The sequence below is a fragment of the Pelecanus crispus genome, chromosome 5, assembly GCF_030463565.1.
Source record: "Pelecanus crispus isolate bPelCri1 chromosome 5, bPelCri1.pri, whole genome shotgun sequence".
Taxonomy (NCBI): Eukaryota; Metazoa; Chordata; class Aves; order Pelecaniformes; family Pelecanidae; genus Pelecanus; species Pelecanus crispus.
Window position 1 is genome coordinate 7,598,497 of NC_134647.1, and position 12,022 is coordinate 7,610,518.

The window sequence follows — 12,022 nt, forward strand, 5'->3', positions numbered from 1 at the left end:
TTGCTGCGGGTGTAAGGTCTGCACACAGAGTTAAACAACAATGCCAACGGGATTCAAAGAGGCTGACTTAAAAGTGATTTGAAAATAAACAACATTTCTCCAGCAGCTTTGGAAACAGATGCACTTCTAATTGAATTGGCTTTAAACTCATTTGTATCCCCTCTACCATATTTCATCATTTCAATTAACAAACTTCTAGCGGTTCTACCCTTGTTAGTAAACCTTGAGGTGCTTCATAAAACTCAAGGTCATTACTACGAGAGGGACAATTCTGTGCATCACTGCAACTGCCACTGGTAATAGCACCAGTAATTTCCCTTGGAGTCTACAGGATAAAAGAGATCACCCTTTAACAAATAAGGCAGCAGCAGGGTGGACAGTGACACAGAAGAAATGTTTCTAATTACACAGACCAAAGGTAGAGGAAAAAAAAAATTGATTCATTTTGCAATTAATATTTACATTCATTTGGTTACTGACTGTGAAGTGTGTAGAGTAACACCAGTAAATCCATGTGGTGCTAAAAGTCTAACAGCTAAAGACTTTAAAGGGAGACCTGGTGGACCATGGCACTCGGTGGGCCAGATTCTGCTCAGCTAAAGCTTCGGGATCTCCTACAAAGCAAACCTCATGTTTTAACTGGGGTTAAAACTCAGCATCAAGCACAGACTGCAGTTAAGAGACTAACCCTACCAGCTGATCACAGCCCTACAGTCGGGGCTTTCCCACCGTGCCGCGGGTAAGGCAGCCGCTGGGCTGCGTAGCGTGACTGAAGGCTCCAGAAGCTTGTGAGCTACAAGGGGAGCACCTCGTCCTAAGCAATACAGGTCCAAACATCCAAATCCTGCTTCACGGAAGAACATTATTAACTGAAGGAAACTGAGCAGAATAAGTCTGGGAGTCTTGAAGTTGCTAACAACTTCAGTTGCATCTGGAAAGGATGTAATATTTCCACGGAACAAATGCTTAATCTTTCTTTTCTAATATGCAAGGATTTGAGATATTTTATGTATTATTAGTTTGCGAGCTGGGAAATTTAAGAGATAATCTAATGAATACATTTAGTAAATGCACAACCAAAAAACCCAGCAAAAATAACCTTGACATCAAATATTTTGCAAAGCTCAAATAATGGACCCCCTTAGCTAATTCATTCCCACTTGCTCTTCTCAAGAGGCACATGCTCTTGTTATCTCCTAGCAGACTGATTATAGATTCTAAATAGACCAGAGAGGACCTGTAAAAAAATGCTGGTAAGTTTAACTCAACATTATTGTTATTGAAATTCATGCAAAGGTTGGATTTATTGCTCAATTTCACAGTCTCTATAAATCCTGACAAGGCAGTTGGGTTGATGCTGACTTTGCATCATGATTCCTAATTTCTTTTGATTTTGCATTACAGTTTTCTTCCTTAAAGAACTTGCAAGCTTACACTTTGAGTTACACAAACCGCAATAGTTGCTATACTTAATCTTTTAACTACATAAGGAAATCGCCATGAATTAGCACATTCCTTGTAACAGATTGTAGAACAGTTGAGAACTCTTCCAGAGAAGACAGACTTGCCCACTGCCTTCTGAGCACAAATAAACAGGACTTCACAATGTACATTCATCTCACAGGGAACTTCCGACGCAAACAGGCAGAAATCCACTGCACAAACCTGTCTGGGCTCCAAAACCAGCTGTGGGAATGATTCCCCCTCCTCCTGGGGGTGCTCCCCTGCAGTGAAGGGCTGGGCCAGCTGCTTGGGAGCCCTGACGTCTTAAGAAAGTCCTTACTCGAATGAAAAAAAAAAAAAAAAAGTAGTAAAAAATCACCCACTGGGATCAATAGCAGTTAGGGTAGTAGCTCAGCTGTGTTTTTCTATATGGTTTGCTCATCCCCCTGCCACTGGGAAAATCATCTGCTTTGTCGAAACGAAACTGAGTAGCTTCTTTTTTCCTTGTCAGTGTCCTCATCCTCTGTATATCAGGAAAGAAACTCATCCCACTGTACTTTATTATGAATTGTTTAGCATATATGTTCTTCAGGCTACCCAATTCATAGGAAAAGCAGATTTTTAAAACAAACCTGAGACTGTGTTTATTTTTTATGATTATTATAATGAGACTTATATAATAAAAAAAGGCTTTTTTTAAATGGCTGAACACAATTCCAAAATACATCACCAAGACAAAATTAAATTGTCCACAGACTGTCAAATTCCCCTTTCTCCTACATCTGATTTCTCTCAGAGGCCCAACTGCACAGGAGCTCTGAAAACAGATGTACACTGCAGAGTGCTCTGAAGATCAATATAGACTTGGGCAATCTGGAGAAAGCGGGAAGCATCTTCCAGAGCCAAGGGCCCATCACTGGGAGAAAACTGCTGCCAAATGTCACGAAAAATATCTGCCCCCATCAGTAAATCATATACGGCCTGAAGGTCAATGGTTTCAGGCTCTGCTGGAGCACACTAAGAAACTCAATTTCAGAGTTTGGGGCCCTCCATGGACAGCATCTTTCTGCCGGTTTCTGAAGATACGACGTTAGGCACTGTCAACACAATATGCCACCCCATTTCAGCTGCCAAGCTGCGACCCCGAGGCACAGACAAGCCTCATTTAGACAACTGCCCTCAGACAACAACGCGAGGGTTTCCATTGTACAGGACGGGAAACGCTGATGCATTTCCTTGTATCCTGATAGTTAGCAAGTATTGTGCATTGTAATACTGCTCTTATTTCAGACAAAATAAACCACCAGATGACTCTGCAGAAGAAAGGAACACAAAGCAGTTAGATCCATGTGCAATCAGTATTATCGAGAAGGCTCATAACAACAGGAAAAAAACCTTTTTTTTTCTCTTTAAATAGAATCATAGAATCATAGAATCGTTTAGGTTGGAAAAGCCCTTTAAGATCATCCAGTCCAACCATCAACCTACACTACCAAGTCCACACTAAACCAATCAAGGGTAGACTAGACTAAACCATGTCCCCAAGTGCCACGTCTACCCGTTTTTTGAACACTTCCAGGGATGGTGACTCCACCACCTCTCTGGGCAGCCTGTTCCAATGCTTGACCACCCTTTCCGTAAAGAAATTTTTCCTAATTTCCAACGTAAACCTCCCCTGGTGCAGCTTGAGCCCATTTCCTCTCGTCCTATCGCTAACTACTTGGGAGAAGAGACCAACACCCACCTCACTACACCGTCCTGTCAGGTAGTTGTAGAGAGCGATAAGGTCTCCCCTCAGCCTCCTCTTCTCCAGATGAAACAACCCCAGTTCCCTCAGCCGCTCCTCATACGGCCTGTGCTCCAGACCCTGCACCAGCCTTGTTGCCCTCTTCTGAATGTTACATTCATTTTCTGAATGTACATTCCTAGTACTTTAATTTGCGAACTCGAGAGGTATTACCAAGTGCAAGGGCCTCTGTTGAAGAGCCGGGCACACAGGCACTGAAAAGGCAGGGAGAAGCTTCTGAGCCCGCAGCGACCTCCGCAGCCTCCCTCCCCGCCGTCACGGGAGGCAGTGACACAGTGACCCCCGCAGATCAATACGTTTAAATCAATACACTGCCTCAATTCCTTCTCGTCTCACCGATGCTAAATGAGAAACCTAACTAAACGCTTTAATTATACCGGTGCTGTTTTAAAGATGCCACTAACCATTACCGACTTCGGGAAGATCTGTGAGCGCTTTTCCGAACGCCAGGGAGCTGCCGCAAGGTCCAGCCTGCTGGGATACAGAGTTTTGCTCCTGCTATTTGAGGTCACCTTGATACACAGGCAGGCATACAAAGGCATCTGACCTTCTTAAATAAAGACATACTGTAAAAAACATCTGCTGGAAAGAGAGGATTTTAAGAAAGGGAGCAGTCCTGGTTCTCCACAGCTTAGGCACGGGGAGAGCAGCGCAACTCATTTAGATGATGGAAAACCTTGAGATGGAACTAGGACATTTTTGTGACGTTAGCAGGCCCCAGCACAGAGTACTGATGTACTGAATTCCTGATAGACCTTTGTTTCAATTTTGCAGCATGACTTTGAGCACTCTGGTTGCGTAGTTCAATCTCCTCTGCTGGGGGACTTCAATGAATTCAGACAGAAGCAGAAAGCAATGCAATCTTGTTGAATAATACGATTTTTAATGGTCACTCCTCCATGTTACCAAATGCAAATGAGATCCAAGATTTCACAGAGGGAATCTGTCAGTAGTGAGCAATATTAGAAGTTTTGCAAACCAAGCTCTAGGTGATTTAATTTACACCATCCTCATCTGCAAAACGTGGAGGACAGAGAGATTTCAAAGTATATCTCAGACCCAGGAACACACTAAGGTAGGACAAATTCTCAGCTACTCATCAGTATCATTATGACAATCCTTAGAGCAGACCGAGCTGAAATTTAATTTTATCCATGTTTCCTAAGTCAGGCTCATTTCCCCAAATCTTCGAAATTCAGCTGTTGCTATGTTCCTGAGTTGGTCTCCTAAACTCTTTGATCAAGCAGACTACATCAAGCACCTTAAAAGATATCCACCACGTGCCCATCTCCGCCCGTCATGCTAATTTTATCACTGTATGCAGTGCTCCAGCAAACTCATTGCTGCTCAGGCAGTCAGCTCATTTTATTCAGACACTGGCCTATGTGCCAAAACTGGAATTCTTATTTTTGTAGGACTCTTGTTCCATACAAGCAGAAACACATGATGTTGCTTCTGAAGATCTTCAGAATATGTCAGATGTGAAACCCTTTAACTCTCACTGAAATCCACTAAAACGCCTACTATGTCCAGCTGCCACAGGGCTCCCCACCAGCAGCAAAGATATGAAACTGTGACTTTCCACTTAAAAATGATTTGTCATCCATTTATTTGCCTGAAAATCCTGTTCATCAGAGCTGTATAAAAGGCAATCAGGCTACAAAACATCAAAAAAACCCATATAAGACACAAGAGGAATCCTGTGAACTACCACCAGTACATGTCACTTCCCAGTACAGCTACGCAGGTCTCAAAGGGATGATGAAATTCTCCATGAGCAGGAAAAGCCTTGAGGTCTTAACACCAGAGGACCTAATTCATGAGAATTGGGCTAAAATGGTATTTCGTCATACTTCCAATATAACATATTAAATGGAATGACACATAGGGAGAGAAAAATGTTAATTCTAAATCTATCTTTGTATGGTAACATTTTATCAGAGCCTTGCTTCATAACAGGCTGTATTTGTGACAAATGCGTTATTAAGGCCGAAGAGATGGGCCGCATTTCAAAGAGATACTCTTACTGCAGCCTACTGCAGAAATCAGGGCAGTAGATCGCCCAGTGCATTAAAGCTCTCCTAAACCTCCAATAGACTATCTCTACACCACGTTACTATTTCTGCACTAAAAATGTTCCCAACTCTCATCAAGAGCTTTAATCAACCTGTCGAAAACAGAGAAAAATTGACTGAGCCTAATAGAAACAAAAGGCATGGACATGAGCAAGGGTGGGCAGAGGTGGTCCAGCAAGTGGAAGCTGATGGTGGTCGTCAAACACAAGAAAGCCTGTTTGAGTTTAGTAAAAAATCATTCCTTCGCATAGTCTCATACTGCTGCCTCTTCAAAAGGGCCATTTTATGGAATGCAGCAAGAAGCATAAAAGAAATTTGGGCAAAAAGACACGCTATAAAGATTTATATTTATAGCCAAGGAGTAACAGCAGATATCACTATGACTAAATGCAGCACCTACAGAGGATGCTGCTCAAATAGCTAATCCTCTAAATATTTCCTCATAAGATGCATGCTTGCTTTCTGTAAGAAGATAAAGATCTAGAAGAATGTGCAGTTCTACGTACTAACGCCTCAGGGGAAGTCTTACCTTGCTCTAAATAAGCTTCTTTGATAGCCAGTTTGACCCATTCAGAAATAACTGCTTTGATGGCTGTTTACCTTTGATTCTGTTGCCAGAAAAACATGGAGAATAGCAATGTCTGAACAGTTGTCTTGTGATCTAATTTCATTTGATAAGTCTTTTAACATCCAGGAAGGAAGAACTGTGGCCAAATTTTCTTATGATGAATAGATTTTGGAAAAAAGGTAAGGGAAAGACAGGGAATAAATCAATGTACTTTGAGCACTGTTATGACAGCAAAATGTAAAAATTCTGTAGTCAAACAAGAAATGGAGGGCAGGTCCTTTATGGGCTCTGCTTCTGTGCTTACAGCTCCCCTGGCAGCCACAGCTGTAATTAAGTGTCACTGCACTCCCAAGGAGGTGTGCAGAAATGTTGGAGAGAGGTCCAAAGGAGAACCCAGCTGGGATTTCAGGGCTAAATTTAGAAGCTATTTAGCTTTGAGATAGTAGAAAACCAGTCAAAGGTGACGGTGGCTTTGAAGAGTCCTGAAGTGGGGACACGAGGGTAGGACAGCCCCGTCTGCAGCTGGCAACACCTTTCGGCCACCCGTGATCCAAACCCAGCCTTAATTCCCATGCCAGGGGATGGGATGGGCAGAAAGTAAAGTGAATTTTGAGCTGAAACTTCTTCCTTAAGCAGTCTTTGACAAGCTTTGTCCTGGTAAGTAATACAGTAATTTTTCTGTAATAAAAAGGCTGCAGAGAGATATACTACAGACACACACAGGGGAAACCACAGAGAGAAACAGGAGTGTTGTAACATTTAATTAAACCCAAATGCCAAAAAAGTGTAGGATAGTCTGAACACAGGGTCTACATGTTACCATTAACCAACGGTGCCAAGACCACCTACTACTCCCACACGTTTAGGGAGGAGGAGGCATCCCTCATGTGTGGGGTCTGGAGCTTGGAAGAGGACAGCCTAGGCAAGGTTGCCCATTTTCCTTACAAAAGAAATGAGGCTGTCAAGAATGAGGCTTCATTTGTAAAATGTTTGTGGGATGCTGCTTTATGAAAGTACAGAAACGGCCTAAAACTAAAACTGGTTGGATTCTGGAATTAATGGTTTGTGCTAAAAAATGAAATTTCAATATACAATTTCATTTCAACTGACATTAAAAGCTTAAGAATATTTTCAAAAACATAGGTGAAAGTTTCTATTTCTGAAGATTTTTCAAAACAAAATCAGGGATTTCTGCAACAATTTCATTCTTCAAAATAAAAGTTACCCGATATGGAAAAATGTATACTGCAGTAAATGCCAGAATACATACACTTTCAAAAATAGACAGGCATGTATTCAATACAGCTTTTCTTCCAAAACGGCTACCTTACAGAAAAGGTAAGGTTTGCTATCAGTCCACCATAAACTTGGGTCACATTTCTTTAACCTATTAAGCTCTGCTTATAGTTTTTGGACATACATAAATATAATTTTGCAGAAAGATTTTTAAAATCTAGTGATTAAAAGCTACCTGAAACTGGGTCATTTTCTCCTAAAATGACAGTGCAGTGATTCACACACCGCAGGGTTTCAGAGCAGGTCCTTGCGTTAACTCACAGGTAGGTCATGCAATGCCTATCAAGCTGGTGGCCAGGATTTTCGCGTAAGGGAGCATAAACCCCAGAGGAATTCCCCAGGTAGAAATACAGCACTACTCTGGGCTGACCTTTCAGAAACATCAAACTTCATGAGACTTGGTACTACTTGGTTTTCAGCAGCCGGAGTTGAAATTCCTGATCCATGACCTTTGCATGCTGTCCTCAATCTCCCAACGTTGGGGACACGGCTCATCAGGACAGAAGCAGCACTGTCGCTGCTGGCACACGCTGCCCTGATGCGCCTCGGAGCAGGGAACATCCATCCAGCAACCACAAAAACTATGAGTTTTCACGTCACCAAAATTTTTAACTCCTCCTGGTGCATCTGTTCACTAATGCCACCCGTCTGGGATTAGAGCTGACATTTTCAAGGAGTGACCTTGCCAGTAGCGTTCCCAGTAGCAGTGTTACGTGGACCTGACTGGGAGGAACCGAGCGACACCGCTGCATCAGCAGGCGCCTGGGAACCCTCTGAGCAACACCAGTCCTCTTTGATTTGTCCAGCCGCAACTAAACCACATACAACAAAACACGGCACTGTGGAGAATAAGGAGGTATATGAGCACCCCCGCTGTGCCCTTCATAAATTTAGAGATAATTAAAGCTTTTTAAGGTGACTGTAGGTTGATGCTAACCCCTCTGTGATTTAAAGCCAGGATCTATTTGCCTGTTGTGTCTTTCTTCCACGTCCCTGTTGTTGCGAGCACAGCAGAATCTGAATAGTATAAGCGCTCTTCATAAATTCCTGCTTTCCATAAATTGCCTGTCGGATCAAAAGCAGAACCTCTGTGCAAGAGCACAGAAATCTCCAGTCTTTGATTTGGAACAGATGAGGCACCCCATGTTCCTCTAAGATTAAAAAAACCGTTGTTGGCACAGCACACAAAAAAGAGAGGCAAAAGAACTACATGAAATAATTCAAAACAAAGGAGGTGGAAATTCAAAGATAGTCCAAGGAACTCAGATGACAGATTGAGAAGCGAATGAACTGCAATTAAGAGGACAATTTCGTGTCCAGAGAGGATGATCCAAACACCAGCCAGAGAACAGAGTCCCTTTGGACTAGTGGTGAGCTGAATGCAATATAATCCAGTCGTCTGATGGGAAGACAAATTGAGGCAAATTATCAATTACATTTTTGTAACGTAGTTAGAGATAGTTACCTCTATCCATAATTTCATACGTGCATTTCCAAATTAAAGGAAGGAAAAGAAGAGTGAACCAAATCCAGCAAAAAAGAATTAGCTCAATTTGGAAACTGCAGGTCACTCATTTCTTGAGCTTATTGAATGGGCCATCAAGGAAAATGATGACACCAACTAAAACAAAGCAGTACATTAATCACAAAAGCCAGTCATGGAAAAAACAATCTACAGTGTGTTTTTTCTGGACATAAGAGAAAAGGTTTGGTGTAGAAAGGAATAAAATTCAGAAAAGTCTGGGATTTGTATTTTTAAGCTTGTCATATCTAATGATCATGAGCTAACCCGAGATTAAATTGCAGTGAGGATAGGTAAATTAGTCCAGGCGTGATCTGCATACCCACTACAGTTGACCTGAAGCGTTCACACAAGCTGTGGTCTGCTGTGCTGGGTCAGAGCAGAGGTCCCCCCAGCCCAGGACTCAGATCCTGACAGAGGCCCACAGCAGAAACTGTAGAAGACCAGGCAAGCTAACAGTGCATTTCCATTAAGTCAAAGCTGGAATGCTTTTGTCTTCACTGGTTTTGGACCTTGGGATACTCTGTATGCGATACCTACATCACTGGCAAAAAAAATCCACTTCCTATTGAGAAGGTGTGCTTAAAGGGTTAATATATCTGCAGATAATAGGCTTAGGAGAGTTGGAGTCTAGACTGCTGACAAATACAGGTGAACAGACTTTAATGCTTTTTTGGTTTGGTCTTGGCCCCCCCCATGTTGCAAATGCACGATTTCTCACAAAACTCAGCGTTAAGATCAGGGCCTCAGATCCTGAACCCCTCTGAGCAGTGATTAATTTCTACATTAGACTCAAACTCATAGTACATTCACTCGATAACTATGAAACATTCACATAATAAGTCACATTGACACAGGTGAACTAAATCCTACTGAAGTGGTGAGTTCAACAGCCAGGTTTCAGTCAGGGAAAGTGAAAATCATTGCTGCGAGAAGGCAAGAGCCCAAAGTTTGCTCTCTAGAAAAGCTACACACCAGCCTATTCTACTCTATACCATTTTTATATACCTTGTACTCATGGCATTATCAAGTCTGGGACAAACTTAAATCTACTTCTAAGGCGAAGCTGGTATCCTTACATCTGTCTTTCTACACTTTGTAAAAGTTCTTCAAAAGGACCCAGCAAAGAACTGAGGTCTAAGTCTTAACAACTTCTCACTTTTGTCCTGGTTTAAGGGAAAGGAAGAGCACTGTCCTGCAAAAGGAAAAGAGCAGGAAACGAAGAGAAGTCAGAAGACCTGAAAGAAAGACAAGAGGAACCCACGTATCCCACAGCTCATAAGACAAGCACAACGCCGAGATATCACAGTGATTGGCATTCAATGTATAAGTCAATGGCTTAATTAGCCATAAATATGGTCAGCTAGCGAATGTTAAAAGGTCACTTGATACTAATTGTGAACAAGACAAACTGAGCTGCTTAAAAAAAAACCTGTCATGAATAATTTCTCAGGGCTTAGCAATTCTGCACACTTCTGTAATTTGCTCTTCTCTATTATGGGTGAATAACGTTCTGCTAATTATTAATTGGATAATGATTTGTTTCTATCACTAATTCAATAATGTGTTCAGAAGTGCATTTTGAAAGCTCCCAGCTCTAGAGACCATAAATATCGGGCTTATCTTCACTTAACTGCTCTGGTTCAAAGGCAGGTCCCAAGTGATGGAGGTAGAGCCTATGGAGCTTTCTGCCCACTTTTGGGCACTCTACACCCAAAGTCACCAAAATATCCATGTCCTCTGGAGACCGAGGCAAAACTGCTTCCCCACTCACCTTGGAGGGAACAGAAGGTGTCCAACACTGGGTAGCGATTAGGAGCTTATACATCCTGGATATTAAACAGGGCTCAGGCTGGAGATGAATAGTTCGCCCTTAGGGGAACTCTCAGGGGTATCCAGAAGGTGGAAACATCTCACCCCTCCTATACCTCCCACTTCTTTAGAGAAGACTCTAAGAGTCTTCAGAGCACTCTGTAAATAGACTGTAGGAGGAAGGACATGCGACAGGGTGCTGCGGTACAGCGCTGACCACCCCTGCAGCCTCTGACATGGATCCTGTGCCAGGGTTGTGTTGCAATCATTTCTGCTCAGATAAAAAGCTGAAGACAAGAAAGCCAGCAATAATCCCCCTGAGCTACCACTCCCTACTACCTCCCTAAGAGAAGCCAGGCCATTAAAAATGCCACATAAATATCACTGACAGAAAACAGGCTTCAAGGTTATTCAGAAAAGCCCCACGCATAGACAACCTCCTCTTTTTAATAGTGATAAAAACCCTGAGTTTTTCAAAAGAGCAAGTCATGGCACAGGCAAACCCACCTTTCAAAACCCAACAGCTCCCTTTTTGCAGAAGAAAAGGTAATGTTGTGGGGGAAAGGTATAGCATTCCTCCTTCATGGGCCACAGAGGCATAATCAATTCGTACAACAGCACATTGTTGAAACACAAACCACGGAAAGCTGCTTTATGAATCCGTGCAGCCAGCTGGAACAGCCATCAACAGCTGTGAGAGGAATTCACTCCAGGACTGAATCACTTCATTAGGGTAGGGTTTTTTTCCTTTTATTACACGTGGCTCAGGCTGCTGATCCTCATCCTGAAGAGCCTCCACAGAGCAGCCCCACTTCTTTCTCTGCTCCCTTATATACTCAGGAACATTCATGGTTCCCATTGTATTACTTAATCTCCTCCCGAGACATCATTTCTCCCTCTCCCGCCATAGAGCTCACCATCAGTCTTCCAACCTACTACATCACATTGTGTGGTGTCCTAAGCTTTTTGACTGTAAGTCAGAGAGCATTAGTGGTTTGGGGGCAGCATGGGTACAGAATTTTCCCTTAAGATAAGGGCTTTTGTCTGTAAATTGATTTAGCATAATGATTGCGATGAACTGCAAATCATGGAAACTGGAAGAAAATATCCAGATGGAATGACATTTCCTGCTTGCTCTACTTCCAGTTCCGCCCTGTTTCTGTTTGATACAGGCTACTTGATTGCATGTGAAATAAGTGGACAGAACCACAGCCCAGAGCCCCAGCAAGCTGGAATATACGTATATCAATTTGAGCTTGAGACTGGCAAAAAATTGCAGGGATGAGACCACTGGGTGCTGAAGTCATCCGTACTTGGCATGAGCAACAGCAGGTGATGTCACAGGGTTTTTGTAATTAAATATGATTGTCTTGAGAAAATTCCCAATTCCTTCATTGAAAACAACCATATGAACCTCCATATTTAGTGGAAAGGAATAAAAATTTATAAACAAGTAAAAGCTGAAGTAGGAAATATCTCCAAACAAAATGCTGATAGAA

The 12,022-nt window shown here is 42.5% G+C and overlaps 1 protein-coding gene across 1 annotated transcript in view; it reads right to left on the bottom strand.

Annotated features, from left to right (window-relative positions):
* The window catches only part of THSD7B (thrombospondin type 1 domain containing 7B), a 273,031-nt gene that overhangs the window by 88,615 nt on the left and 172,394 nt on the right, over nt 1-12,022 (bottom strand). The window lies entirely within an intron of this gene.